Source organism: Passer domesticus, chromosome 1 (assembly GCF_036417665.1).
Source record: "Passer domesticus isolate bPasDom1 chromosome 1, bPasDom1.hap1, whole genome shotgun sequence".
NCBI classification, from domain to species: Eukaryota; Metazoa; Chordata; class Aves; order Passeriformes; family Passeridae; genus Passer; species Passer domesticus.
Window position 1 is genome coordinate 103657699 of NC_087474.1, and position 24970 is coordinate 103682668.

The 24970-nt window shown below is 38.1% G+C and overlaps 1 long non-coding RNA gene across 3 annotated transcripts in view; it reads left to right on the forward strand.

Annotated features, from left to right (window-relative positions):
- LOC135307767 (uncharacterized) overlaps positions 1-24970 on the forward strand; it is an 86967-nt gene that overhangs the window by 39873 nt on the left and 22124 nt on the right. Inside the window, exon 6 of one of the 3 annotated variants that reach the window (XR_010368416.1) lies at positions 1484-1709. The exons of the other annotated variants lie outside the window; for them this stretch is intronic. This is a non-coding gene — a long non-coding RNA (uncharacterized LOC135307767). Of the gene's footprint in view, positions 1-1483; positions 1710-24970 lie in introns of those variants that run through there. 3 annotated transcript variants of the gene reach the window in all.

The window sequence follows — 24970 nt, forward strand, 5'->3', positions numbered from 1 at the left end:
AGGTCTGAGAATATACAAGTGTTTAATGAACTTTGTACGTCTAGTAGAAACTGCAGAACAAAGACTTGTCAGCAGTTATAATGTCCTGGCAAGGTGAGGACTTGAGGGGAAATGAGAGGTGAAAAGCAGTGAAATCCTCACCTGAACTCTGATAGTCTGTGTTTGTCATATCACAAGTCAGTAATGGAATAAAAGTGTAAGGGTTCTGTCACCTGTATCCAGCCAGAGCGAGGGTGTCCCCCTTCAGCCACGGTGATGGTCAGGATGACAGTGTTAATCTTTTTGTGAAGCTTCAAACTTAGCTATTAATAGAGATGGGTTTCTCTGTGGGGATGATTGGGTGTATTGGTGTGTTAACCTGTTTCACCAGATATGGAGATGAGGAGGGAAAACCCTTTTTCCTTTTCTGTTCTTTTTGCCAAGTCTGACAGAGCTTATGGGAGAGCTGTAGTTTGTGTTGTCATCTGCAGCATGGGCAGCTGCTTGGGAGAACCTGGGGGTCCCAATTAGCAAGTTCTTTGTGCTCCTGCAGGGCCAAGGCAATGCCAGTGCTATGGATATTTTTTCCTTCTACCTGTGTCAAAATGAAGTTGTGTCTTTGGTCTTTTTATTGCAAGTCTTGGTATATTATGATCCATTCCTACCCATATCTATGGTACTAGCTGTTTGTATAGACCATAAAGAATTTCTAAATGCAGCATTAATTCAAAAAAGTTGCAAAATCTGGGGTGTTTTCTAAATGCAGCATTTAAAATCATATTCTGCAGGTGATGTGCTGCAAAATGCCTGCAGTGTCAGGTCTCACTGATCTTTTTAAATCTAAGGATGTGATAAAATCACTTAATATGGCAAAGACACTGTCATATGTGCTCATTACTTGTTTTGATCTCCAGACTCTGAGTTTGGTTTTCAAATGTAAGCGCCTCCACGGGATTTGTGAGTCTCTGATGGGCATGTGGTTTGGTACATTAGGTACAAAAGCATGCCAGTCTTCCCACTGGAAATTTTGACTATCTGGCAGTGTTACATTAAGGAACATAAAAGATGATTAGGGACAGACAAGATGTGGGAAACAAATCTGGAGGATTTAATAAATGAGGACAGTAATTTTTAAGGGATTAATTTTAAGGGATTCCTTACACATGCTCTTTCAGCACTATGGGGAATTATCCCTGGCGTTTGATTTATGTTTAGAAATAATAATATTTCTTATACTCATGCTTTTATTGCATATAGTTGGTGCTTTTCCAGATTGTTAAGTAATTATGTTTAAGTGGTGGCTGAGCTAAAGTGGAGCCTGGCTTAGAGTCTAAAGAAATGGATATATGGCAAAGCCCAAAAAACCTGATTCAAAAAGATATTTTACTTCAAAAACCCCATAATTAGTTTTATGCAAATTATAGAGGAAGATATCTTGGTAAAGCAGGAAGAAACAAAGGAAGGTCCCAAGTTAATTCTTCCTTTCATCCTTACTTTGTTACAGTGCATAGAATCTGGTGATGTCTCTGACATAAGAACATCTGTGTGCTGGTGTGAGCCCATCTCTGCTTCATCCTCACAACATGCTGCTGCCATGCATTCAGATGAGATCAAGCAATGTAGTCCTGGGGGTCCTACTTCAAAATGTTATCTAAGGACTTAGAATTTAAGAGCTGTTAAAAGTAACTTTTGATTTCTGTACTTGCAGTGGAAAACAAGTGTCTAAGTAATGGTTTAGTGAGCTCCTTAATTTTTTTCTCCTCTCAAAATTAGAATAAGAAAGCAGTATAATTTCATACACTACATACACTTGGGTATTGAGTATCTTGAGTATTTTACGATAAATGAACAGAGAGAACAGTTCTGATTCTCAGCAGTTTTTTTTGGGATTACCGATTTTGTTCTTTTTTTTCCCCCACATTAGAAAAATACTGGAGTGTTTTGATGATACTGCACAACAAAATTGCACAGAAGTTGCCCATTTTCTGCTTTGAAGGGCCAAGACTTTAATTTCAGCTGCTTTGGCTAGAAACAAATCCCACTGTATCTTGGATATCTTCCAGGTGAAAACTTTAACCTGTTTCACTGGAAATGTTGCAATTAGTGCTTGTTCCAGTTTCAGAGTCTTTTAAAACCAGAACAAGGCAGCAAACTGCTAGCAAATCTGAGCCAACAAAGATAAAGTGTGCAAAGATTTAGACCCAAGGACTCTGAGAAGCAGGGCTGTAGTCAGGGCTTAGGCCAGATCTAGCTCAGCCTAGAAATCCTGTTGGTTTAAATAAGGTATTTCTCAGTTCTTGGCAGTTGCCTGTCTTGGAACACCCCAAAATCAAAGCTTTGTGGTATTATGTTACTCAAAAATTGCTCAATGTATGACTATTCTGCATGGCTGCTTCACTTTGGATGTGTTTTTGTTGAGCTAAAGCCAATCTGGAAACACTTCAGCTGTGCTAGAAAACAAATATGAGGCTTGTTTGCTTAATATGCTTTTATTCAGATTTTAATAGGATGAAAGATTTTTCACTATCAGATACAAAATATTAAGAAATGTGAATGAGACACTGAGTTTCTGGACAAGTAATGATTTTGTTTTTCCAAAAGGGACTGGCCTCCAAAGTAACCTTTTCAATATCTGTTTGTCTCTTCTTGCAAATTGACGAGTGTTCCTTAGTAAGGAGTCCCTGTTCCTGTTTGGGAGGCAGACATTAAGAAAACAAGTCATTTACCCTCTCCACCTCATATTTTCAAGCAAATGCTTATAATTTTAATTAGTATGGGCTTTTAACTATTCTCCACATGAAAGACAAGGGAAGAGTAGGGCTGATATTTGATAAATGCACAATTTGGGATCTTTTACCTACTCTCTTCTGGTTTGTTGTCTTCATATCTCTGCTGCAGATTGTAGGAATAGGGTGGGAGATGTGAGATGTTATTTAGACTGCAGAAATTTCAGTTTGAAATGCTTTTCTCTGTCTAGGCAGGAGTAGATATGCTGGAACAGAATGGATTATTTTTAGGGTTTTTCAAAGGATGAAGAATCTTTATCACTGGGAAAAGGTCATATAGATGTTATTTCCCCTTTTCCACCATTCACCAGGTGAATCAGTGTCCAGTTATGCACTTCTGCATATACCTGAACTAGTGGTATTTGGGGGCTCTAAGAATGACTGTGATGTAAAATATTATAATGTGAATGAGTTTTCCTATGACATTATGCCTTTTTTTTTTTTTTTTTTCTTGGAGGAGATCTTGCAACTTTATGGCTTCTGTGGTGTTGTCTATTACATTGCTGCAGCAATAAATGGATACAGAAAACAAGTGTCTGTTACTTACCTCTATTCTATATTTAAGGTGTTAGGCCACCACTATCTCTCCTTGTCTCTGGGATGCCTTGAATATATGGTAAAGCTGGAAGCTATTGCCATCAAGTGTAATACAGTTTGGTTATGTAAACATATTTGTAATTTTACTTTCCTGTGTTCTTTGCCAGTAAAGAAACACTGAAAATATTTTCTTTGCTCTTGAAGTGTGTTTCTAGTTGCTCCTTTATAATCTCCATGTAGCCAGACACTGTTGCTTTTATTGTTATTAGTCACTAAAAGAAAGATTCAAAAGATTAATAGAAGCCTTTTGTACACCTGATTTTGAAGAGTGCATGTTTGTGTCAGCAGTTAAATTTCTGCATACAATCAAATAACCCTGCTATTCATTGATTCTCACTCCCCTCCATCCCATAGAGTTTGCAGTCAATATAATGAATTTGGGTTTTTTGCATGGAAATGGAATCCACTCCATTGTTCACATGCACTGGATTTAGCAAGGCATGCTACATACTGATAGAGAACAATAACAGGCAAGGCTATTCACAAGTATTTCTGTTGCTCTTATACTGTCTTTCTCTGATGGGAGCCCACCAAATAGATCTTGTTAATCTTTGTTTAGGCTTTGAGACCTGAAGTATAGAGAAGAAAAACTGAGCCACAATGGCAAAGACTGATCCAACCTTAGTTTTGCACGACTCCTTTTCCTGTACCTCACTTCAATTTCACAGAAACCTTTCCTGTGCTGTCAGTTTTCCTCAATGATAGTTGCATGTTTGGTGGTTAAATAGTTTCAGACCCACTTATTTGCTTTGCACAAGGACTTTATAATAATACTACTTCTTTCTGTGAGTATTTGGCTATTGAAACACACACTGATTTTTCACTGGTGTTGGGATTGTTGTGGAACTGGGAGAAAATGTCTTACTTGTAGCTGTTAAGGGGGAAGGCTTGGCATTTCAAAGCATTTGAAGATTTGCCTTCAATTAATGATAGCTCAATATTTGGCACATTCTGCTTAGCTATGAACATTCTGCTCTCTTCAGCCTGTTTTCTTGTGTACAAATGGAGGTTGGTTGCTCTCTCCTAGCTCTCTCTGCCTATCAAAACTGCAAGATTGGGCACTGGGATTCAAGATCTTGCCTAGTTACTTGGGTGGTTTGTCAATAAAGAAAGCTGCTGTTCCTGTGCCAGAGGGATGTAGGGCAGAAGCAGACTATTATCATGTGAAAAGTTAGTTTCCAAATGTATTGTGCTCTGATGGAGCAGGTCCTCACTTATGTAAATGCTTAAACACAATTATGACTGCATGGGTATTTCTGGAATATTAAACAGTTGTACTGTGAAAGTCTTGCCTATGTAGGAGAATATTCTCCAGTAGTCCCTCAAATCATTTAGTACTACTGAAACTGTTCAGTGATTCTTCATACCCTTCTAGTAAATATTGATCAACTGGTGACCAGCAGAATTAGATCAGTTTGCACCAAAGTTGCTGGCTGATATTGGCACCTTCAATAGAAACACTTGATTTTTCTCATGTAATTTTTATGTAAAAATAAAACCACTCAAAGCTCAATATTTGAAAAACATTTTGTCTATATTTATATAGATAAAATGTTCTACAGCTCCTTCAGTGGGGAGGCAGAGGGGCAGGACTAATCTCTTCTCTGTGGTGACCAGAGATAGGAACTGAGGGAATGGCCTGATACTGTGTCAGGGGGGGTTTAGGTTGGATATTAGGAAAAAAAAATTTACCCAGAGGGTGATTGGACATTAGAACAGGCTCTTCAGGAAAGTGGTGACATCACCAAGCCAGATAGAGCTCAATAAGGGTTTGGACAACACTCTCAGGCACATGGTGTGATTTTTGGGGCTGTCCTGTGCAGAGCTAGACTTTGATCCTTGTGGATCATCCTTCCGACACAGAATAGTCTATGACTCTATATCAAATTAAATGTATTCCTTGTTCCACATGATTTGCTTAGTTTTGAGATTTTGATGACTTTGCTTGATTACCAACATGAATTTGGAAGAAGAGGTGGCCTATTTTTACTGAGGAAATATGCAGGGTGTTGCTCTAGCTGTATCACTTAAGTTGTGATTTGAATGCAGTGAGTGAAATGCACAGGAGGCAAGATAGATAATAGCTACAGAAAATATCCAGAAAGAGTGATGTGGTGGGCTGACCCCAGCCCACAGCACAATTCCTGCCCTAATCATCTCTCTCTCTCTCCTATCAAATATGTGTAATGATTTCTTGGGAAGACAAATGCCATCATGAACCTTCCCACACCCTATCCATTTCCTTGAGATTTTATTGCTAAGCATGGCATTGTATGGAATGGAATGTCTGTTTAGTCAGCGGAAGCAGCTGTCCCAGCTGTGTCCCCTTCTTGCCTTCTGCCCACCTCTGACCTGCTGGCCTCTGAGTGTATGGGAGGTTGGGGTGGTACAAACACTGTTTCACCTTCAAATGCAGAGAACAGATTACACAGGTTGCTATGATGATGATGAAAGCTAACTTTGTCCCAAGAAAAATCAGTGAAAATAAATAGGTTTTAGTAAACTTTAATTGCATGAATCTGTATTTGCATCTTAGCAGCATAAAATATATCCATCAGAGATAAGTGAAGAGGAAGAAAAATATCTACTAGGTGACCTCGTAATTCCATGCTGACTTTAATTAGTATGCTGCTGTCTGTAAATGAATGAAATTTTACTCTAATGACTGAAATATTTCTTAGAACGCATAGATTTTTACATGACAGAAAGTGTTTGAACTTTAATTACAAGATTAAAAGATGGCTTGACAGGTTTCTCAGGACAATATGTCTCTTGAGTTATTAATTTCTAATTATTAACTGTAGTTCTGACAAAAATATTACCCAAATTACAGCAGGATGCCATCTGGGATCTCAGTTCTGTATAAGAAGTACTCAGTGAGGCTTCTCACAAAGTGGCAAAGTAGAAGAAAGGCTTGAAATATAGGCAAAAAAAATTCCATTTCTGACTCTGAGAAAGCTTTTCTCTGTTCTGGAAGCAGCTGGTTCTGAGACAGTTGCAGAGTTAAACTTGGATGAAGAATACTGTACTTACTGTACTGTATGTTTATTTATTTGGTTTATTGTGGCTGGTCAGAGATTTACGTTGCTTCTAATAGTATATGTTCTGCCAGAGCTCAAGTGCCCAAATTCTTAGTCTCTGAGAGAAGCAGAGAAAGATGGAAAGAACAAAAGAGATTCTGCATGTTCTCCTTGTATTTGTCCTGTTTGCAGTTATTCATTGCTAAATACATAAATCTTTGCTTGGAGATGAAAAGTGTTAATCAGTACATGGGTGAGGAACCTGCCATTCTGCACTTGCTGAAATGAATGCTCCTTAGCAGTCTCTGCAGCACTCAAAGTTGCTGCAATACATCTTTATTTAATCCTGATCTCTTGCTCTTGTGCAAACAGTCCACAAATGTTGTTTGCATTTAAATCCACATTGTGGGCACACACTATTGTTACGTTGAGGCTGGATGCTTAGTTAGATGTTTTTAACAGTTACAAGCAACCCAAATATATGAGGCAGTCTTTCTCTTACACTTGGGCAAAAAGATGGCTTTCTGTTTATTTTGGTGTTTCCTGTCTAGAAATGTTCCTTTTGACTGGTCCTTATGCAGTGATTTTCCTAAAGTTCTGTGTGACTCTGATAAAGACCTCTCCTTATCTGTCTTTTTGTTAAGACTTTTTTACAAATGGAAGAGCTTTGTTTACAGACAGATATCTCTGTAGCACAGTGAGGATTCTTATTCTGCAGTGATGCCTAATTATCCAAGGGGCATAGGAAAGATGCAAGTAGCTCTGAGTGTTTGGGAAAGTAAGGCTATTTGCCTTTTGTTCCTGGTTAGCAGCTGATAAACGACCCTTTCTCCAGTTTGTTGCAGCAGAGACTGTTAGTATGTTCATGTTAAAAATTGGACCAAATATTTATATGCACATTTTGATAAGCTCTTGACATCTTTTTGCATTGTCAATTCTCTACAGCACAGAGACACATAATGCAATATTAATGAAGGTGGTGCAATTAGTAATGTGCCACTTTGCTTGGATACATCCTCCCTGTTTAGGTATCAATCAATGTCAATGACGGGAGAAGAGACAGAGGGGTGAAGTGGTTGACTGGATTTTGGCTCAGCCATTTCTGCATGAGGTCCAGAGTTGTTCTGTTTAGGCTCTAGAGTTTCATGGATATGGCTTAATAAATGAAAAGGAGAAGTAATATATATTTGTGTAATTTCTATATAAGTAGGTTGTGCACTAAGCTGACATTTAGTGCATACGTATGTTGGGTGTGTATATGCACAAAACATGGGGTGCATGTATATGGTGTCTGTGTGTAAATTTAATGTATGCTAAATAGCAGCTCCTTCTGATTCAAGTAGTAGGATATTGGGTAATTAAAGTGTCCAAGGATTTCTGTCTAATTTCCTAGGCAGGAAACTGGAACATGTATAGCGAGTTTAATTTTGAATCCACAGAGTACAAGCTACTAACGGGAGACTAGAAAATCTAATTTAATGTAAGTGCCCCTATATTGATGTTTTGTGTAGAAGTTCAGGATTTTGGAAAATAAGGTTTTGCAAAATATCTTAAAACAGTGAGAAGCAGTCACCCAGAAGTTAGAAAGGGCTGAAATACAGTCACAGATTTGATGGAGTTTTATGAGTTAGCAAAAGCAATGTCCATTTGTGTTGCATCTCATGAATTAATTCATGCTTTATTTCAGATAGAAAATCTTTCTGGCAGTGACAGTGCCTTCATCAAGTACCTCAGTGTTCCATAGGCATAATGTATCGGTAAGAGGCTAATGGATTTATCAGTGTTACCGTTATTATTGTTTCATTTCTTTATTTTTATAGAATTTGCTGTGGTAACTCTCCTGCTGTCAGCAGATGGGCAGCCACTCTGTGATCAGCTCATTGTAGACAACTGTCAAGAGTTGTGACCCAGCAGGGTTCCTCTCCGAGTTCTTATTGTGATTTTGCTTTACTTTCCCCAATCTGAAAGGGTCTCTGTGGCTGCATAGGTATTTCCTGCCTTTCATATAGGGAAATGTGATGCTTGACATGGAATAAACAACATGCTGTTCAGTGCTGAAAATGCAGATGGATGCAACAATGCCTTGCAGTCCTTCTCTGTGCCAGAAATAGCAGAAGGCATTTAAATTTCCCTCAAATGGCTTTTTCTTGGCAGGGAATTAGATAGCACTAGAAGCACAGAGCAGTACAGAGTGGGGTTCCCAGGGCCAGCTGTAGCTCAGCTCTGTGGCCCAGCTGTGTCTGGGTGGATCAGCAGAGGCAGAGTCACTGCACCTTCCTCAGCAGACCTTGATAAATGTTTTGCAAACTTACAGAAGGCTGTGGATCAAAATGTCTTGGATAGCAAAAGGATTGGATGAAATGCTGTAAGAACACAGGGTAAAATGTGATAATAGCCCACTGAATTTTTTTCGACAGCTCCTAATTTTCTGTAGTGAAGGCCAGGCTTGAAATGAGATCCCAGTGTCTGGTGCCTGTTGAACAAAGCAAATCCTCCACTCTCCAAGTGAGGCTGTTCAGTAATGTTAATCTGTGTGTGGGAGGTTTGGGTAATACTTAAATTTTAGAAAATGTACAATGTGTGTATTGAACACCAAAAAGGGGATGTACTCTACATTTACAAAGAGAAAAAAGATTGAATGAGCATTTAAGTGGAATTTTTTTATTGTGGAACAACTTTATTTTCTGCATAGAGGAAGATCCCGTATTTCATCACTGTAGAAATGTTATGTTCTTTTTCACTCAAGCAGAGTAAAACTTACAGGATGAATGATTTCAATAAAGGCGAATGTTGGTTTTAAATGCAGTTCTGTAAAACATATCCTGGGGTAAACCCAAACCCTTCTGTGTGCTATATCTGAATTACAAAACAGTGGGACCTAAGTTGAACTATAAAACAGCAGGATCAAAGTGAGAATCTTTTAAAGAAAAGCTAACAGGTGATGTACAGGGGGGCAATCAACACTAATTCCCACTGAGCCGGCACTAGGCCGTGCCCCTGGAGTGGTGCAATTGATAAGTGATTGTAAGGCTGCATGGAGAGAAAAAGAATATAAAAATTCTTGTAATGTTATATTAATAAAGTAGGTCTGCTCTTGGAATTGTCACCATAGGATTTTCAAGCACTCAAAAGTAAGCATTCAAAACATCAGATGGTGAAATCATCTTCTGCAACCTGGGCTCCTTGTTCCAAAGGAGCATGGGGCTTGCTGCAGCGTTGGTGCCCAGGTGCTGGTGCTGTTTGCCTGCCATTTCTTGTGGCAGCAGTGTTATGCTGGGGTAGGCTTTTATGTAAGTGCTGCTTCTGAATGCCTCAGAGCAAAGAAGCTCAAAGAATGAGATGGGTGATAGATCTACAAGATGAAACGCTGGCATCCTTCCAGGTAGTGTGTTTTTTTTATTGTAGAAAAGGAGAGTGTTAATCAGTGTTTTGAATAGAAGTGCCTTGTTTGGAAAGGAAAAAAGGGGGATGTTGTGTGAAAACCTCAGCTTTACTTGCCATGGTGGAAGGAAGCTGGGATGCATATACCTTCCCCAAAGCTGGAACCCACTGCATAAAGTGTCAGGCATATTGGCAATGCTCCATGTTCTAAACTTTTTTTTTATAAATTTGAATTTTTTTTCCATAGCGTAGTTAGAAAAGTTTTCAGAAGTTCTGAGAGTTGTCAGAAAGTTTAGTTTTTAAGGTGGTTTTCTTTTACACTTGCAGAGCCAGTATGCAGCGATTCTCTTCCCATAAACTGAAATTCAGTGCACCCGTGAATAAGTCCCAGCTCTGATAAGGATGCATTTCCTAGCATAAGCAGTGGACTTCATCAGGTCATTGTTACTTTCAGAATTCTTAACAAGCCAAATTATACTTAATTACAGTGAAGATAAATCTGAATCCCTTTGCCTTGTTGAAAATGACACTGGATCCTAGTCAACCTGTTAGCCTCTCAGTTCATAGGATTGCACCAGGAGTAAAAACAAATTGTCCTCTTTGCCCTGGAAAAATGTGAAAAGAAGTAAAACTTCACCAACTCATGTCTCTGTTTTTCTTTTCCAGGCAGTGGGGGTTTTTTTTGTATCAAAAATCAGGCTGACTTTGCCACCAACTGTGCAGTTTCATTTCAGCATCTGTATCTCAGTCCTGCCTTGCTCTGATGGCATGCAATTTCTGAGTCTCCCCATGAATGCTGAGAAAGTCAGGCTGGTTTTTATCCATCTTACCACTTTCATGTCTGACCAAAACATTCTGAGTTCAATGCTCATAGGAGAAGTCTGTCTGTGGCATGCTAGCCCTGATGTCTCATTGTGCTCAGAGGGCAGTGGTTATATTGATGAACAGGTCCCTGGGGTGGTGCTCAAAGGTGAGAAGTTACAGTGCAAGCTCAGACACAAACTGTTTGTAATCCTTCCTGTGTAAGAGAGACCAGAAGCTGACTTATGTAATTTATTCCTTCCATTTAATCAAAGTCTTTCTTTCATTTATGAAGCCAAATAGAGAGAAATGCACAAAGATTCATATAAAGATTTAATATTTTAGTAAAACTCTGTCAACTGTAGTTGAATCAGTTTGTGGAAGAATCACAAGGAAATAGCACCCCAATTTGTTATAAGACCTGTATTTTCATCTGAGTTTCTTTAAAAAGTGTTGCTATATAATTCTGCCTTTAGCAAGGTCTGTGCATCACCATAATGTGCCTGTAAACAGGATGTGAAAGTGGTTGTGCTTCATTAGATGCAGACAGTAATTCACTGGGCACTCAGACCTGCATTGAGCTCTCTTTTGGGATGCAGGCTGGGTGCTGCTGATGTTCCAGTCAGGGGAAGAAGAAGGCATTTGGTACACCCAAACAAGTGTATTAAAAAAAAAAAAAAGAAGAAGAAAATCTAGCAGTAGTGCATACTAATTTGTTTAAGTGGATGTGGCTTCTCTCCACATATTGCATTTTGGGGTATTTTTATTTTCATCATGGTCTTTGTAAGCTACTTGTGCTCAGCAGATGGTCTGTCCTCCTGGAAAGGATAAGCTTCTGTGGTTAATTAGCTGCTAAAAGTTTATTTTGGAGAATTTCTGTAATATGCTGGGGTCTTGCAAAATATATATACACTTAAAAAATAAGCTATTCACTTCCCATTTAAAACTTTTAACTTCTCAAGTTCGTATCCTAGTGTAACTTTGTTTCAGGCTGGACATGGCCAACAGGGGGCACAACTTTGGCCAGCAGGGTTCTGAACACTCAGTTTTATTGAAGTAAGCTTTCTTGTCTTAGGCACCTTTAAAAATGATGTTCTGTTAATTTAACCCTGTTTCAACCTGCCATCTCTGCCCTTTGTGTCTCAGGGGAAGGAGAGGGGAGTGGCTTGTGGTTTTCTTTCTAGTGGGAGTACAAAATTGAGGGATACCATTCCTAAACCATGACAGGTGAAGGTAAAAAACCCACACAATGTTCCCTGTACTTTTATAACTTTAAAGTCTTGTTTAATGCACAGAAAAACGATTCACTAATACTTCACAAAGGTAGAATGGAGTTGTATGTTTTGACATAGAAGGATTTATTTTTGAAATGGGAATACTGTAGTGCTTAGATTAATTTTAAAACTCTTCATGCTAGTAAAATAGCAAGAGAGAGACATTTAGTGTAGTTAGCACACATTTTAATTAGCATATTTCTATGCTTAAAACAGTTATGATGCTATTGTGACAGGGTTTTTTGTCCTGAATAAAAACCCACCATGTACTTCTTCTGGCAGGACTGATTCTCCTTTTAGGAAGAACCTGAAATATTGACATAATGAACAGCACTCAGTGTGTTGTGGTGTGTGTGTGTTTTTTTGAGTGTTTTTTTTTTTTTTTTTTTTTTTTTTTTGTTGTTTTTTTTAGGGTCAATCACACTATGTGTTTTTTAATGTTACTGCTATGCTGTGTTCTTCAGTTCAATGAGTTCCTAGATTGAGTTTGCATGCCTGGCAATGCTGTGTGATCTATTATGTTTTAAGTCAAGAGGGAAAAATAATTATGATCTTAATTAATTATCATCTTCTTTATTAAAGTTATAAGCATTTCCTATTTTGTGTGAAAAAAAGTCTGCTGTTTATTAAGTTATTGATTGCATCAGTGTGAGAAACTTGAAAACAACTTTAAGTGGAGGGAGAGGTTGCCATCTTGCCTGGAGTGTATCCTGATATTATTCTGTTCTTTATGTAACAGACAGCAGCAGTGATTTTTTGGTGAGACTGTAAGCAAAGGTCACTGCATGGGTCAGAGACATCATTTCACTGGGTCTTACTCCCTGCTGTTAAACTGCTTCACTGTATGGCTTCTCTTGTGTGTGAATTTATTAATTTTTCTAAAAAAGAATGTGTAAATTTGCGCACAGCCTATAGTTTTACCCTCTGTACAATATCAACCCTAGATTAAAGATCTTCTCTTTATTTCTGTCAGATGTAAAGGGCTAATGTGACTAGACTCCCTTGAAGTCAAAAGCAATACCTTTAATTGACATAGATGGGACCAGATTGACAAATGTATGTACAAGGATTGTTCCTCCTGCCAGTGAACTGAAACCCCTTCAGGGGGTGAGGGCCACTCTCTGTTTCATCAATTTTCTGGCTGTATAACTTCATTGATTTCCACTGCACAACCATGACATGTGAAATGGAGTGGACAATCAGGCCCTGGGGATGGTGGTTGCACAGTCAGCTCTGCCTCCTGCTTTGGGGTGAGAAGCGTAAAAGCAGCCACGCGCTCTCCTCACAAACACCTCTGCAAGCTGGGCACCACGCCTGCCTCTCCTCTCCTCCTGTGTGCTGCTTACAGGCAGCTGGTATTCACTTTGTAAAGGGTACAGCAGAGATTTGGGCACCTGGCACAGAAATCCAACAAAAGTGTTGTGAGCGGGGGCTAGATCTAGGCAGTCGTATGTAGCATTCATGTGCTCAAGAAACCCAGCTTGCTTCTGTAGTTGGAAAAATCCATAATTCTTTAACAAAACTTCACTTAGCTCAGAAAGTATCATCTCACAGACGGTGTTTTGTGCATCCTACCTTATGTTCATACATGCATCCCACAGGTAATGATGAAAATATGTCTTTATTAACGTAGCTTAGGAGGTAGCAGTCAAGTAAATTTGCAAATTTTTGTCTTTGTAACTAAGTTAAATCAACATAGAATAATGCCTTTTGAAAACATGTCAAGAAAAGAGATCTTTTGAAAAGAGCCATCTATATTTTCACTGCCCGTTTAATTTTCTATATCATGTATTTAATCAATATGCTCTATAATATAGACAAAATTTCTGCCAAGAAAAGTTTGGTTTTACTGATGGCAGCAACAAAGAATGATGGGAACATCCTCAATATATTTTGAAATACATGGTAGCATGTAGCAGGAAATCCTACTTGAAAAATTCAAATTTGCTTGAATGTCACAGTAGCATCATGTGGGTTGCAGTCTATGTCATGTCTTCTATAAAAAGATACTGAAATGCAGAAAGATTTCTAGGTGGAAAGCAGAAGTCTTTTCTGCAGATGTGTGCCAGAATTAGTGCTAACTGCAGTCTTCCTAGTTCTTCTCTTTGGCAAGAAGTGGAAGCGGGCTTGTTATTTATGGAAATAATGCACTGTAGGTCTAATCCAGACACAGCTTGCTCAGGAATTACAAGCAAACAGCAGATCTGTGCTGTGCTTGTCTGTGGCGGCCTGCAGCCTTGGGAAGTTCCCATTGAGAATAACTGTGTCACAGGCTGGGGTGCCTTTCCCTCTGGTATTAAAAACCCCTTAGGGCTGGTGGATCAAGCAGAGATCAGCAGAGACCCAGAAGTGTGACAATGCTCTCTCTTCCCTTCTGCAGGGAGGAGGGCTGTCCCATGCTTCCATTAGTTTGTGATGATCCCGTGCAAGACTTCCTTATGTGCTACAAGGCACCAGCCAGAGCAGCTGTCAGCCTGGTGGCAGTGCCAACATGCCACTGAAGGAACTGAGGCGGGGTGAGCATTTGTTCTGCAGCCTGTGCTGACAGATTTGAGTCACTGCTGTTAAGTTGCAACTGTTGTTGAACATTTTGTAATGGTGTAAGTGACTTGTAATGTTTTACAGCTGTAGGATCCACTTACCAAGGTTTTGGGTCACCCTACAAGTAAGTTGGATATTGGAAGGTGCAGTGTTTCTCTCTAACTGTAAACACTCTCAAAGTTTGGAGATAATGAGTGTTTTTTCTATAGGTATTCTTTTAGATCAGAATGAGACCTATCCTCTTCCCTCCTATAAAGTATAGCCTTCTTATAACATATTAATCTTCTGTTTAGAGATAGTACATTTTTTTTTAGCCCCCAATGGACTGTTTATACCCATAGCAAAGTGAAGAATTGAGTTAATTTGCTCTCCATGTGCTGCAGTGATAGCAGCAGATGTGCTAATGAACCTTCAGCTTTTCCATGTTAGTATTTCTCAACTCATGGCGTCCCTGTGCTCCCATGGGTACTGGCTGAATAACAGGGGAAATGACTAAAAGGAAATCTTGATTTATAGCAGCTGGATGCAGCGTCTCAAGCCAGCTCCTAAACACCCAAGTCTTCACGAGTGGGAGAGAAAAATCTGTTTCCTGAGCTGAGGATGCTAAGGTGTTCCTGCATGCTTGCACATTTAGTTCTGTGAAAAAAGACAAATATAAGGGCCTGAAAATTAGAAGGAGTGTGAAGGCAATATGAGCTGATTCAGCATGTTCTGGGTTCAGGTGAGGGTGGAAAATTTGGCTGACTTTTTTTTTTTCAGAAAATTTTTCTGATTTCATCAGAAAAGAAAAATGAAGAAGAAAAACTGTCCACACAGTGACAATAGTCTGCACAGTGCTGTATTTTAGGCTGGTGACCAAACCAATGTTTGTAACACAACAATGATTTTTGCTATTGATGAACAGTCCTTGCACAGCATTAAAGCTTTCTCTCTTTCTCACTTTGCCACCTCAGTGAGAACTCTGAGCAAGATGTTAGGAGTGGAGGGAGCTGGGACAACTGACCCCAATTGACCAAATGGATGTCTCAGAGCATATGGAGTTATGCTTAGCAATAAAATATGTGTATTTGGGTGGGGGTGTGGGAAGAGGGGGAGAGTTTTTTCCAGGGTAGCTGTTGCTGGGGCATCACTGGCTGAGCATGAGTCCACTGGTGATGAGAGGTTGTTTTTCTTCCTTTCTTTTTCATCACTTATTGAACTGTCTGTATCTTGATCTGTTATATACTTTTTGCCCTTCCAATTCTCTTCCCTATTCTGCTTGGAGGTTAAGTGATTTACCTGCCAGCTGTGGCTAATCTGCCACAAGCACTGTGATTTGAGAATGAGACTAGTGAGCACTCTTTTACATTTAATGCTCAGTGGTCAGTATCACCTTATGAGTCCTTTGTCTTTCTTCCTTGTAACTGTACTATTAGCTGTGGTATCACAGACTCAGCTTATATTTTTGAGTGGTAGGATCAAGCTTAGTTAGCTCTTGGCTTCATACAGACCTAAGTGTATGTTGAGAGCAGACTATCATATGCTTGTTCAATTGAATGAGATTGTGCAGAAAGCCTGGGTGAAGAGGTTGAGGTATTCTCCCAAGACAACATCTTTATCCCCAGGGAAGAGGGTCACAGTCATGCCACGAATCACTCCTCTTTCTAATCCAGTAATTCATAATCCTGTGTATGCCAGGGAGGTACTTTCTGCAGGGAAATATGTGTATTTCAGCCTCCTCAGGCTGAGGAGACATTGTTCAGTGCTTTTTTGGATAAAGTGACTTAGCCACTGGGCTGTTGGATAGAAGAAGTACTCCAGCCACTGGGAAACAGAAGTATTTGTGTCTGTAATGTTTAAAAATTCTTAATTCTTGAAGCGTGCATGAAACATACAATGTGCATGCCTTTCAGATTAAATTCTTCTAGAGAGCATTTATTCCTGCATGACCGCTGGAATGGTGTTGCTCCAAACTCCAGGGCCCATATTCCTGTTTCTCAGCTGAGAAGGGTTAAGCCCAGGAGGATATATATTAATTTACATGGCAACATAATTTACAGGGTTCTTCTAACAGATTTCTGTAAGGTGTGGGATTAACTCTCCTAATGAGTTACTATTACTTGATTCACCTATTAGTTAGAAAGTTTTTACACAAGTAAGGATTCAGCTCCCTAGTTCCAGACCACTGGCTTAGAAAATTGGACAGGACCTAACCTGTAAGGCCAAGGATGTTGGTTTATATATGGGAGTGAAAAATGAAAGAATAAGCTGGGGGACAGAGCTTTGTGCAAAAAGTTTGTCTTAAATTGAAATAGAAATTGGGAAACACAACCTTTCACAGATACATACTTTTGCTTGTAGTTCTCCAGCTGGGGAAATACGAAACAGTGCTTATTTTGTCCTGCATATTTGTAATAAAATGAATGTTTATGTCCCTTTATTAAAAAAAAGATGTATTTTTTAACATCTCAGGTTACTTTATTGAAAATTGTACATCTCAAATTGGGATTTTTAAATTTCCATTTTTATGAGATTTGGCTGTAGTGGAACAATTTTCTATTTGGAATAAATAATTTTGAAAGCAGGTTTGCTTCCTGAACTTTGTGTAATACTAAGGGCTTGAAATTCTGTCATTGTCTAAGAAAAAGGGATGACTGCTGTTAGTGATGTTGTTCTTTAAGTCAATGCTCTTCCCCCGATCAGTAAATAATTTATTTATAAGCAAATAAATCCGTTTGTTGCTTCCTTCACATTACTGTAAAAAAAAAAGGCCAATTTTTGCTATGTCTTTTTCAACTTACCAAATTGCTCTCTTGTGTTACTCATAACTTCAGTGTGCAAGGTACAGTTCTACTGTAGTCCTTGTTACCAAGAGTACCATGGTTGAATATTGTGTGACAGGTTTGAATTTATTGCAGAAAAAGAAAACTCTCAATAAACTTCCACATGCAAAGATAAATATGTATATGCACAGTTAGCTAGTGCTCCTGTTTGGCTTAAATGTGGAAACCTAGCCATATTTTTCATTGTTAGATTTTTAAATGGCTTTTTTATGTGATTAAGACGAGGCAATTTTGAATATTAGTCAACTTTTCACTTTGCTTACTAAACAATTTGGTTTTGCTTACATAAGTATACTCAAATGTATTTTTTTTTTATTTCTGTCACCAAGGATAAATATGCAGGTATGGAAGAGTAGGAGCATTTGTTCTCAAGGTTGAATTTACTAGGAGTGAGCTGGATGTATTCAATTTTATCTTTTTGTATTGATGGTGGCTAAAAGCATGAGATATCTTTGTTCACTGACAAGTTTAAGAGAAACAAAGGGAGATTAAAATATCCATGAAGAATTTTCCTTTGAGACTCTGATGGTAAATACTAAAGAATGTTAACCAAACTATCTGTTCCATATCATTGCAGGGTCAACAACTGCAAAAGTTGGCTTGTTTTTTATGGTAGTTTAGGTAGCAATGATCTTACCCTTTTTTTCCCTCTACAACCCTTCTTTTTTGGCTTAAGTTTTTGGTTTTGGCTGTTTTTCCTCCAGTGTTTACTCTATCCCATCTCTCTGTTTCAGGAACTTAAGGCAAAACATTTTCTCTTGCCTTGGAAATGGTAATGAATGGTTAGTAATACACAACTTTCTCAATTAGAAATTGTGCTAGCCCGTTTGTTATAACTGGGAAATACTGATGAATGATAAAAGTTGACAGAAGTAGTTGATTTTTCCTTATACTGAACAGGAATTCTATTATGCAAAATAACAAGTTATACCACTCCTAAATGTTTTTTACAGATTGTACAGTGCTGCTTCTTTACCTTTTACAACTTTATTGCCTTTTGCAATAAGACTTTAAAGAATTGTACTTGTTTCCTCAATAAAACAGGAATTATCATATTAATGATAGAAACAGACGTCACTGTTTTAACCAGTTATCACACCAAGAAGTTATCTGAATCCTTGAAGACATTGTGTATACCTATTGTATTTTGACAAATGTGAAAGAAGAATTCCAAGTGCGTCGTGGGCCAGGCAGGGATTAGTCTGTACATACCTAATAAAAATAGTATTTTTGGTTTAGAAAAAATATTTAGGAATCTGGGTGTGAGTGCAAATACATATGGATCATTGAACCAGATGCTTTCTCTGTACATTGGTATCCTTCATGTGGAAGCCCTGGGTAACAAAAAGAAGAATAAATGTTTTAAGAGCAATGGCTGAAAGACTTGGAACCAAGCTGATGGAGTAAAAAGCAAAATCCATCTCAGCCCTCCTACGGAGGCTGGAAGAGGAGTGGTGGTGGAAGGTACAGTTGATGAATCTGGGGGATAAGAGGACATACAAAGAAAGGCTTGGCAAACAGACCTAAACTGTTACTGCATTGCTCGATGTGCAGTGGCATATTTAAGATGAATTTCTAGCAAAAAGAAAAATGAAAAATTGTAGCCCACATATCTAAACATGGAAAGGAAGCAGTCTAGAAAAGAAAGAAGAAATTCACTGTCGCATCAGAAGATGGGACTGTGTGAGGTTTGGAGAAGCTTTGGATGCAAGGCATAACTGGTGGAAGCTGCTACTGGCAATGGTGGCATGAGGGTGGCTTGCAACCTGGGGCAAATGGCTGAGGTGAGTTGTACCAACAGATCAGAGCCACTGAAATCAGGCCTTGCTATCTCTAGAACACTTTTGTGTCAAATTCTGAATGGTGGTTACTGGAGTGAAGGCAAAGCAACCAGCTGGATGAACATTTGCCTCTCTAGAGGGAAATGCTCTGAAATTTTATGGGTTTAATTATACTCTAGGAATTAATTCTTGTCATTCTATTATCTTGCTTTGTTTTCTCTTTTTTTCATTAAAAATTGAAATATTTGATTTACTTAAATTTGTAGATGGGCAGAAGCAGTTGCTGTGAGTGCAATTAGTATAATTTCCCCAGCTCTCTGCATAGGTCTTCAAGTAAGTGTTTACCTAGGAAGTCCCTTAAATTTGAATGCATCTGTGTTCTTGTCAGCTGAATCATGGCAGGAAGGTTGCACTGGAAAGTGATTTGGATGTTTGGTTGGCTGAAGGAGTGATGTATTGATTTCCAGGAATAGCAAGTATAAATAATGCATATAAATGCATCAAATCCAATGCTGAATTAAGTCTTGGTTTCTGCTTGTGATGTTGAAGGAAGGAGAGGCAATCTGGGTTTCAAAGGCATGCATATCTCCATGCACATTTGTAAACACAAGATTAGCTGGGATTCTCACATGTTTATATTCTATTTTAGGGTAAGATAACAGTACTTAAACATGGAATGAAAGAAGTTTTCCTTTTTTTCTTTTATTAATATTGGCAAATATATTGGTGAGCCTTTCTGCCTTATGACAACAGATGACTGCGACACTCTTTCAAAAGCAGGTATCTAAAGACCCAAGTGCTTTCAGTATCTACAGCCCTTACCCTCCCATGCAAGCAAATACTGCCTGTGGTAACAAAGCTGTCATGCTAGCTCAGAATTTAGGAGATGTTTTATTCATTGCTGCACTCAGAGAAGCTCCTTTCAGTAGAGTGGATTATAAAACCAGTTGCTGAGGAACATTGTTTGTGACATGTTTTAGGTGACGGCATTTTGACTGTTGTTTTAACATACATAACTTTGCCTTTAGCAATGAGTAACTGTTCCAGTTCTGCTGTCACCTCAGTTTTATTAATCCTGAACCCAAAGAGCCATAGGGATGGTGCTTTTTTATTTGTTTTTCTGTTTATGTTTATTATTGCCCTCTGGTTATTGGCTAAGTGGATTTAAATCTGTCATGTTAAATGTTTTACTTTTAAATTTGTTTTTTACCTTTCTAATCCCGATGTGTTACTCGTGCTGCTCTTACTATTGCTTGGTCCTGAGGAACTCCACTCATTTTCTTTAGGAAGGCTTTAGAAATTCTTGAAATTTGGCTGACAAAAGCAGTATTTCTCAGAAAGGCTGCTGAAGTTGTCAGTTTGGTTCTCTTAGGGTTGTGAATCATTTAGCAGCAGTGTCTACAGATCTGTCAAATCTCATGTCTTATACATAGCACTCATTCATTTGGTCCCTGTCTCATGTATTTTCAACAGTTCTACAGCTTCCCTTCTGCTCTTTGAGCACTGACATTAAGGCAGTCACTGACCATACAGGGAGTCAGAGGAAAATTTGGATTCTGCAGAGGTGATGACAAAAATATTGCCTTCCTTCAAGCTGATGGTGCCATCTGTACTGTGGGAAAGTGATTGTCTTTTCCTTGCTGTTGGACTGATCTTCCCTAGGGCTGGTGGAGTTATTACTTTTTTCACAACATAAAGGATCATACACCATGTATCGACAGACAAACACATACATATGGACACAGACTACTCTTGAGCATTATTGAACTGACTTTATTAGGTACTTTCCTTCCATCCTGTCTGTTTCACTTGCCTTGTTGTGCCTTGCTACTTGGAACCTTAGCAATCAGGGCAACCTATACTTGTGCTCCTGTCTGAAGGCTTTCTGGGTAGAGATTAGCATGGTTGTCTTCACTCTCTCCAACTTACTCAGCTGGAGAATTGCTTGGCACAAATGGCTCAGTTTTCTGTTGGTGTTATTTTGAGATAAAGTGTAATATGTTGCTCTGTAAATATGGTGCTTTGTAGCAAGAAAAGTATCGGCCCATTCCTAATTCCCTATGATGGCGTCTGGTTCTTTGGGATTTCTTGGCTGGGAATAAATACACATTCATATTTTTACAGTGAACTGTGATAATGTCGTGTCTCAGATACATGAGATGTGTTGAACACATGTAATATGTGGAGTAAAAATATCCAAGTGGGAAGACAAAATACACCCAGGAAATTCCAGATATGTGTCAAACCCTTCTGAAGTGTGACAGAAAGCTTTAAGAATGCTGAATAAATCAGTAAAAAATAGGGACAAAGGCAACTCAATCCATAACTTTTATTGGAAGGTAGAAGAGGAAGGAATAATTGTACCAGTTTCTGATAAACAGAACAAGAACTAACGTAACAGAACATAAACTAACTTATCAGCAGTATCAACAGTGTGTTGCTCCTACAGAAAAATTAGGGTGCTTGTTGGAGTGCTATTTTGTGTTAGGGCTTGGGCTTGGTTGTTTCCTTTTTGGTGAAGAGGGACCTTGCTGTTAGTGGTTTTAATTTTGTTTTCCCAGATCAATAGCTGAAAAACTTGAGGACTTCAGGATTTGATGTAGTGAATAAAGGCTAAAATACATGTTATCCTGTGACATCTTAGAGCAATATCTAATATAGTTTCTGTTGCTTTTTCATTGCGAGTGACATCTGTATTCTTCCTGCAACACATTCCTTGAGCTGCCTCCTTGCTGTCCTGAATAGCTCATTAGCTGGCATGCAAAAGTAAAAAACTGTGTAAAAAGGAGTCAGAATGACATTTTGAGTAATTTGGGTCATTGCTGGATGGAAAGGTAGTCTGATATTTTACATCTGAGTCATGGGTAGAGCAGAGTTTGTCAGGTGGTTTTTTAATCTTACGGTACCATTTTTAACTGTTATTTGGATTAATATTGCATGCAACAAAATTTATCATGGTATCAAAATCCATCATCATGTTAACAAAACAGCATAATCAGATTTTTTTTCTTCTTGAAACTTCTAATTGGGTCACAATTGTGATACAACTGTTTGACTTCCCCAAACATGAAAACAGTATTCAACTGCACTGCTAGAGCAGTGGTTATAAATCCAGCCAATGGCCAAACTATGCAGTGATTAACTACATCCTGCAACTGCATAGATCTCTACAGATAGCTGTAGCCTGCAAGGTGAAGTGATTGCTCATAACTACTGAGCATATATCCCCATACATCACTGCATGAAGACATCAATCCTTTTCAAGGTTAAAAGGATATTTCTCAAAAGCAGCCGTGGCTGCAATTCACAAAGTCAATTGTACAAGCAAGATTTCATTCTTGAACTCCTTTGTTGCTGTTAGAACTTCAGGTTGATAGGAATTTAAGCATGCAAGCCAGCACAAAAAATATGGGGCAGAGTTGGAGAGTACCTCACCTTCAGGGCTCATCTCAGTTTCCCCAGTTTTCAACAGCAGAAATATATCTTTGCTAGAACATGCAAATGTGGCTGCTACTTTCCTTCTTTTGGGCTAAGCCTCTATTTCAAATAGCAGTGAAATATTTTTTGCTGTATCTATTCCTTAGCTTGTTTTTTTTTGGTTTATTCTTTTTTTTAATTTTTTTCCTGGTCAGGCAATACTAAAAAATGCATAAATGCAGTAATCTTGTAAATGCTTTTCCATGTCATAGATGCAAGTTCTCATGGAGTTTGTTTCCAGTTCTGGTGGTGATTTAAGTGCCTGGCTGGAAATAGGTTTGACCTTTTCTGAGACCATTCCTTTCTTATTACTGAGACTTAATGCATGTAAAGTGTTGATTATTGCATCACTGCTGCCACAGCCATTGTTACAATGAAGAAAAACTGACTTCATAAATGAGCTGTGAATCTGGGTTTGGTTTCCAGTGTTGCCCAAAGCATCTTTGAGTGATTTGGGGTGAAGAAAGTATTATTTTTATCTCTGGTCAAGTGGCACTTTCTATTTCTGTCTTGGAGCAATTTGGGGAGAAAAAAAATCCATTATTATATGTAGGAAGTTCAGAAATGGCACTGATAAGGATCTCAAAAATCTATACAAACAGCAGAAATCTTTCTGGGTGAAAAAAATCTTTGAAGTTACATGATTTTGTTCCTTTTATTTTTTCTTGTGCTTTTATTTCTGTAATTCTCTATTGTCTACATAAATTCTGTAATTTCAAAGCAGAATCTGGCATAACCATAATATTGAAGAGATAAGGATGTAAAAACAAAAGAAATAATTTTGTTCAGAGTGTTGTAATAATGATCTCCAACCTTTTAAGCAAGAATTCATTTCTTCCACGTTCCAAAAATGTACAGTTTCCTACTCAAGATCACATAATGCACTTTTAGATTCACTAGTCTTCCTAGGATGTACAAGAAAAGTAATTTATTATTTTGACTTAAAATCAATTTAAACACAATCCCTTTTAAAACATTAGGATTTGCCAGCCCATTTTTACATTCCTAGTGGTCTTAATGGAGCATCAGAAACTCTTTAAACATGCTAGGTCTTTGTTCAGCTTCATTTGCAGATGATTATTTTTTATTTTGGAATAATCCTACCCTTTATATTTAAATTGTAACTTATAAACTGGCCTTGATAGAGGAAGAAAGTACTCTTCCATGGAAAATTTCAGTGGCATGTAACACAACATTACAGAGGCACAGTAGCAACACATTTAATGACTAACAAATCTAAAATTCAGAAAACATTTCTCTTATTTAGAGAGATGTAATTGATATGCTAAAAGTTATTTAATTATTTTAAAATTAATAATTTCATTATTTTCAATTTAATGTGTCCAGTTAATGTCAACTCTAATATAGTTTTAATTTGGAGGTGTATTTAGATGCAAAGTTGTGATAATGTGAGATAGTCCGTTCTGTCAATTTTTAGTAAATCTGTAAAAGGTGTGTGAAAAATGTCATGTCTGCCATGTGGTAGTTATGTAAGGGCTTAAGGTAAACCTTCCAAACTGAAAGGAAGCATTCTTTGGAGGGATGTAGTGCTAGATGACCAATTTAAATCAGAGGTATCAAACTCTGTGTCTGCCTGGTGGTGTGGACACGGTACACCCTGAAGAACATTGGTGCCATTGTTTGCACACTACCAGCAAATCCACAAAAATGTTTAGCACAGTCTGGCATAGTATCAGTGTTTCCAGGCTCCCCTACCCCCTGCAGTTGTGTGTCTACAGCATTTCATGTGATTCCCCTATTAGCTGTTCTTTGATGTTGCCTTTAGGCATTTTGATACATTCTGTAATGAGGACATTTTCATCCTTTATGACCATTGAGCATTAGGTACAAGTGTCATTCTGACCCTGTACACACAAAATATTTTGTGATGTGCTAATGTTGTCACTTTGTGGAAACAAAAATACACTTGAGAATGCAATCACAGTTTTTGACACTACTGATTTAGTTTTAGTACTTTGTTCACATTATATCTTTTTCTATTAATCTGTCACCACACTTGATGGATAGAATAAGACACCCTTCTTGCTTTTTGCAGGTGTTAGGTGAATTTGAGACATAAATTATACATAAATATTTATTTTCTCTTGGACTTTGGGGTTAAAGGCGCAAGAATCAGGAACTACAGTTTTTCTTGACTTGCAACAATTAATTATAGCTATTTTTTATAGTCATAAATGAGGAAACTTGAATTGTTGTATAACATGTTTCTGGAAGCCAAGACCAGATAATCTCTCTAAAAATTCTTTTCCCCTTAAGAACCAACTTAAAATATCAATGTAAATAACTTTAGCCTAACATAACCTGTCTGCAACTGCTAATGATGATGTTGAAGACATTTGCATGAATTTGTTTTCTTCTAACAAAAATGACTGTGAGAATTGTATGGGAATGACAAATGGAAGAGCTGGCTGCAGCATGAAAGGTAATTGATCTTAAGAGAAGGAAAATAGAATCTGTGTTTTTAATCTGGAAGCAAGAAGAGATGCTCAA